Source organism: Solanum pennellii, chromosome 6, assembly GCF_001406875.1.
Source record: "Solanum pennellii chromosome 6, SPENNV200".
NCBI lineage: Eukaryota > Viridiplantae > Streptophyta > Magnoliopsida > Solanales > Solanaceae > Solanum > Solanum pennellii.
Genome location: NC_028642.1, coordinates 1,346,632 through 1,353,407, shown reverse-complemented (window position 1 = coordinate 1,353,407; position 6,776 = coordinate 1,346,632).

Sequence of the window (6,776 nt, the reverse complement as noted above, 5' to 3'; positions counted from 1 at the left end):
TGTGCATGAGAGGACCATCACTATTAATTAATAATAATGAGATTAAATTGATGCTTACTTAGTATTGTTAGGACCGAAAATAAGCAGGTGTAAACGCGGAAGCTAGCAAAGCAAATCTCAAAAGATCACGAGTAAGAAGACAACGAGAAATATACCAAAAGACACAAAGATTTAACGTGGTTCGGTCAATCGACCTACGTCCACAAAGGAGATGAGCAATCCACTATAAATATGAGAGTACAAAATACAGAGGGAAACAACCTCAACCAAATCACTCGGAATACATGGGAGGTTCACACAAGTGATAACATATCAAGCTTGTGACCCATAAATTCTCCCCCTAACCAAAACTCTCAAAGTCCTTAAGACTACATTGTGAATGCTGATTAAGTTAGAAGGAACAAGCCTCTATTTATAGAGTCCTAAACCTTTTCCTACAAGAAAAGGATTAGTCAATCCAAAACCTTTTCCTAAAAGGAAAACCTATTTATGGTAAGAAATTTAGGGCAAATAAAACCCAACAAATCTCCCCCTTGGCCTGAATTTCTGACAAAATAAATTTGTCCACCTTCTTCACTTAATCTTCAACAACTTGCTTCTCCTCTCCATAATCTCCTTTGCAAAATTTATGTCTCAACACAGAGAACCTCTCTGAAACAATTTCTCCAACAAAATCTTCATTACTGTCAAAAAAGTTGCGGCTAGAACTACACCCGTCAAGATGAACACCTCTTTCTAACCTGGTTCAATCATCGATTATCGAACCACTAAACCTGACTCCATCATTGAATCTGGCTCTGATACCACTTGTTAGGACCGAAAATAAGCAGGTGTAAATGCGGAAGCTAGCAAAGCAAACCTCGAAAGACCACGAGTAAGAAGACAACGAGAAATATACCAAAAGACACAAAGATTTAACGTGGTTCGGTCAATCGACCTACGTCCACAAAGGAGATGAGCAATCCACTATAAATATGAGAGTACAAAATACAGAGGGAAACAACCTCAACCAATTCACTCGGAATACATGGGAGGTTCACACAAATGATAACGTATCAAGCTTGTGACCCACAAATTCTCCCTCTAACCAAAACTCTCAAAACCTTTAAGACTACATTGTGAATGCTGATTAAGTTAGAAGGAACATGCCTCTATTTATAGAGTCCTAAACCTTTTCCTACAAGAAAAGGATTAGTCAATCCAAAACCTTTTCCTACAAGGAAAACCTATTTATGGTAAGAAATTTAGGGCAAATAAAACCCAACAAGTATAAGTTTGTATTTTAGGAGTATATCAAAATCAGTCACACATAATAAAGTTAACGTGAATAATAAATAATCTATAGTGTTGTTTTTGGTTAAAATAAAGGTTGTAAATTATTCTTATTTTGAATGACATAATCAAAATGGAGCAATAGTGCCTAGTTTTTTTTTTCTCCTATGCATAGAACAAGAAGTGATCTATTTTTATGACACACACTAGGCAACAACCCCTTAGTTTAAGGTCTTATTTTTAGTAAGTCTTTTGGCCAGATATAAATGAATTATTAACATGTTTTATTGTTCTTTTTTTTTTAAATAAAAAAAAGGTTTAAGAATATATCACTTTTTGAAAAGAAAAAAAAAAGACTAAATAAGATTTGTATTTATAAGTTCTAAAAACTATTTAGAAAGTCATTATCTAAATTATAGTTATGTTTACGCTAAATTAAGATGGTTACTATTGCCTTAAAATAGACGTACATGTGAAGAGTGTGTTAATGAAGGAAAATGGAAGATACAATTAGTTGGACTCATAAATAGATTTTCTTTTTTAAAAAAGTATAGAACCAAAAATTTGGGATAAGTTTTAAATTTTTTTAAAAACTTAATAATTATAATTTTTGCACAAAAAGTATGTGTTTTTTTTGGGGTTTTGCCCAAAAAAATTCAAAACTAAACAAATTCTATGGCCAAAAAGATTTTGCCAAAAAAATCTCAAGAAATATTTAGAGAAAAGATATAAAATAATCGCTAAATTTGTCCCGAAACTTTGAAAAGACACTTTAATTATGTAAGCGTCTATTGCCTCCTAAAAAATCTTGATATTGTTACATTATTTTTTTGTCCACTTTACATAGTAAGTGTGTGCATCTCTCAAAGAGAGTAACCAATTTAAAATAACTAATATAATTTATTTTTATGAATATTTTATTATAAATAAATTATTGACATTTTTTATAGTTAGGGAAAGAGGGAGTAACTCTCTTGGTCAAATGTAAATGAATTATTTGACATTTTTTATAGTTTATTTTTTTTTTAAAAAAAAAGGTTCAAGAATATACTATCACTTTTTGAAAGGAAAAAAAATATGAAATAAAATTTGTATTTATAAGTTTTAAAAACTATTAGAAATATTTATAAGTTAAACACAAAATTACTATTTTATTTATAATGAATTACTAGATAATCTAATTAGCTTCAATGTTTTATGTCTCATAAATCTAGAGTACAACATAACTAAATAAAAATAATTGCTAGCTCAATTTTTTTTTGTAAATAGTTTAATCATTGAATTTGATTTTTTTCAAAGTCATACAAACGAATAACTTATAAAAGTTGAGGTTAATCAAGTAATTAAACATGACAGCCGGTAAAAGTTGTGTGTTGCCTCATAATAGACGTACATTCCAAGAATGTGTTAATGAAAGAAATAGAAGATGTATAATTAGTTGGATCCATAAATAGATTTTAAAAAAAATATAGAACATAAAAATTTGGGGTAAGTTTTAAATTTTAATTTTTAAAAGAACTTAAGAGTTATATTTTGTCCCAAAAAATAAGTGTTTTCTTTAATGTCAGAAGAACGTGCCCCTCGCGTCGTTGTCGTTCGTTTGACTTTGAATTTAAATTTGACAAATGATTTGATTGATAATATTTTTGGACAAAATTTATTTAATCAATCTCATTAGTTGATTTCCTTTCTCTTATAAATTAATTTAGGATGCTAATTAACTAATAAAGTTAATATTGCGGAACGAAATTTATTTAAAATTCGTGTGTAAAGGTAATCAACTAGATGCTCGTAGTCATCGAATATTTCAAAGTTTCCAATTTTAATTTAACGGAAAGAGTCAAAATAGTCCTAGTTCTCAAAACGACCTAGCGGATCGTTACATCAAGGAGAATCTGGTATGACCAGTTCTCTAAGCACTTATTAACCTAGATGTGTTCATGGCCGAAAGGAATAAAATAATGAGAACCAAAAACAACTCAAGGATTAATTGTGTGACTTATCTTGTCTAGGTATACACAAAAATTCGATGGTTCGGATATATCAAATCTATCGATTGACCGAGTATATTCGATCTACGTTCACCACGAAAAGTTTAAAGGAAAATCTACTTATTCAGATGTGATTAGCCCTTCTTACGAGACACACAACTTTTTGATGTATATGTTTTAACTATAGTCATTCTCCATTCATGTGGGGGATTATTGGGTTTTAGCAAGGTGTGGATGGAGGATTGTTGGGTTTTAGCAAGGTGTGGATGAGAATTAAGAAGAGAAAATGGAAAATGTGGAGGAACCAATTTTGAAGGGACAATGAAAAATCAATGCAAATTGCAAATGAAAAGCCACTTCTCCCATATTGGTAGAAGAAAAAAAAATCGTTGTCCTTATATTAGGAAACATTTCCTTTAGTTCTTAAAGGGTTATTAAAAAATTGCACCGTCACTTTAGATTTGTATTTGAATTTAGCAAATGATGTGATTGATTGATAATATTTTTGGACAATTTATTTAATCAATCTCATTAATTGATTTCCTTTCTCTTATAAATTAACTCAGAATTTTAGTTAATTAACATAATTAATTTCGCGTGTAACGGTAATGTCATTTTGAAGGGACTTGTTCCTTCTGAAAAGACGTCATTTTTTTATCAAAATGACACAACATTCTCAAACGACATGTTTGAACAGAAGCGTTCACACCATTGTCGAACGAACACGTTCCTTGTTGCAAGTTTTTTCGTTTTTCAACACAAAAATTTTTTTCTCTTCGCGTACATTCTTACATAAAAAAATTATCGATCGACTGTCTGATTCATCGACTTCTATTTCTCTTTTTGCTAACCTGCATACTGGGAATAACAAGATGTACAAAAGATCGTTCTGATCAATTTTGAAGGTCATCATTATTGTAGGTACTTCCAAGCAACAAAAACAATTATCTTGAGGAGATCTAAATTCTTTTACAATTCTTCTCTATACAATTAACAGTAACCTTGCTTTGATACCATGCAAAAATATGGGCTCACAAATTTACAACTCCATTAATTAAATCTGCTAAGAGAAAAAAATAGAAAGCAAATTGTATTGATCATAATATTTTTGTACATTCGATCCTAAAAGAGAATGTGATGCTATTTCTAGTGCAAATCTACAAATATCTTCTAACGGAATTCTAACCAAATTATGTCAGTTCATCACAAAGTAACAAACTAATGGAATGATCATAACTAACCAAAGAACCAAGTTCATTATGTATCATAATCAACTAATGGACCAGATTCATCATATAGTACATTTGAATATATGTCTTAAGTTAATCGTAAACAATTACTATTGGATTGAGAGAAAACTATATAAGGATAATGATAAGTCCCTCAAAATATCCCTTTCGGTTATTTTTTAAAAAATAAACCTTTCAACTTTTCTTATTACAGTTTTAGACATCAATTATATATTTGAATTATTTTATGAATTATAATGCCTTATGGTTTTACGTCACCTAGAAGAAGAAAAATAACAATTTTCTAAGTTGTTGATTTTTAAAAGTCTTCAAACTTTCAGTGTCAATCTGACTATACATACACACATATATACAAACTTATGTCATCATAATTAATTCATTTCCACAACTTTTACTTAGACCCTGCTTTTGATGATCTAAATATACCAAGTTATGATCACCTAAATAAAATTATTAGAGGAGCTTGTTTGTTTTTATTTGCGTAATTAGAGGTAAATTCAAAATTTAAAATTTATGCGTATAATTCGTAAAGTTTTAACTATAAGTTGCTTTATACTTTTTCTTTTATAAAAAATAATCAGATTTGATTTGACATAAATTAATTTAATTTAAAATTAAAATTATATCAAATATGTTAAATATATCAAAATATCTTTTAAGTATGTCAGATGAAAAACTGAAAATAAGTGTTACAAAATAAATAGGAAACTCATTCTTTTAAAAATTATTTTATCATCATATGTACATTTTACGAGAGAAGTAAGATTTTTATCACGAGTTAAATTTGAAACCTTTGATTTAAGATTAAACAATTTTATCATTACACCACACGCATACGTAGGTATGGTAGAACCAATAAGAGTTAGTGACTTGTTTGAGCTACCAAATATAAACACGTGGACAGCTTGGAAAATATAAGAAAAAAATCGACGCAGTATAGAAAATTTGACTTCAATAATGAAGTTGAAGTAGATAACTGTTGCTGACTCAGATTGGATAAATCTAAATTAGATAAAGGGAAAAAATATAATAAAAAATTCTGACTTTATCTTTAAAAAATTTGAAAAATATTATACGTGCATGATAGTCATTAATAGAGGTAATTTCTCATAATTTTCTATGTTTTAATCTTGGTTTCTTTTATTGAAATTTAAAGATTAAATTTTGAATATATAACTTTTTTTTCTATACATATCAAAATATAATGGTCATAATCAATCACCATTTCAAAACCTAGTGATGGTCGTAGTGGAAGATGATAGGTGGTTTTAACAATCAAGATTGCGGTGTTATGGTCAATGAAATGGTTGAGCATTAAGAGATAATATGCTCAAATTACCTTAGAAATCGAAAACGCTAATTTTCATCGGTCCTAGCCTAGTGGACAGAGTTATCTATTACTTTCTCCGTCCACAATTGTTTGTCAGGGTAAGGTCATGCCTCTCAAGGAAAATTTAGTACAAGGTGTAATTCGATTAATATAACTCTACTATATCAAGAATATCAAAAGTCTATATAACTTTTCAATTGAACAAAATGGAGTAAAAATGACTAATTATTTCTTGGTTGTTTAAATTGACAATTATTTAGACATTTACTTTTAATATATCTTGTCAAACAACTGTGGACAGAGAAAGTAAAATTATAGATGAAAAATGATAAGTATCTCATGGAATTAATCGAAACTAGCAAAAGCTAGCCAATAGATGGTGGTTCGTTGGCAATGACGACATTTTGTTCAATGATGGCTTATAATAATTAACGTACGATAATAATTAATGATGATAATTAACGATGAAAATAATTATTGATACTGATTGACGATAAATGCTAGTTATCTTGTGGTTGTTGGTGGTCCAAGAATATACCATAATCGGAATACTCAAAGAAGCTAAGGATTCTAACCTATTAATTCATTGTTGCTAAACTAAAAAAATTATGTTAGGAATATTATTATTATTATATATAGAATAATGATGTTGAATTCTGAGTTTTATATACACCGACTGTCTACTTGTTTTTGTTAATTACAAATATAGTTTGAATTTTCAATTCATGATAGTTATTTTTGCTTATCGAAATTTTATTTATTATGGAAAATAACCTCATATACATCAAAGGTATAACCCAAAAATTTAAAATCTATAACTTCAATTTTCAATATATATTTTAAAGTATAGAACTCGTATTTTTAAAATTATTTATGTACATAACTTTCATTTATCTCAAATCTTATGCTCTTAATTAAAGGATACATAAAATA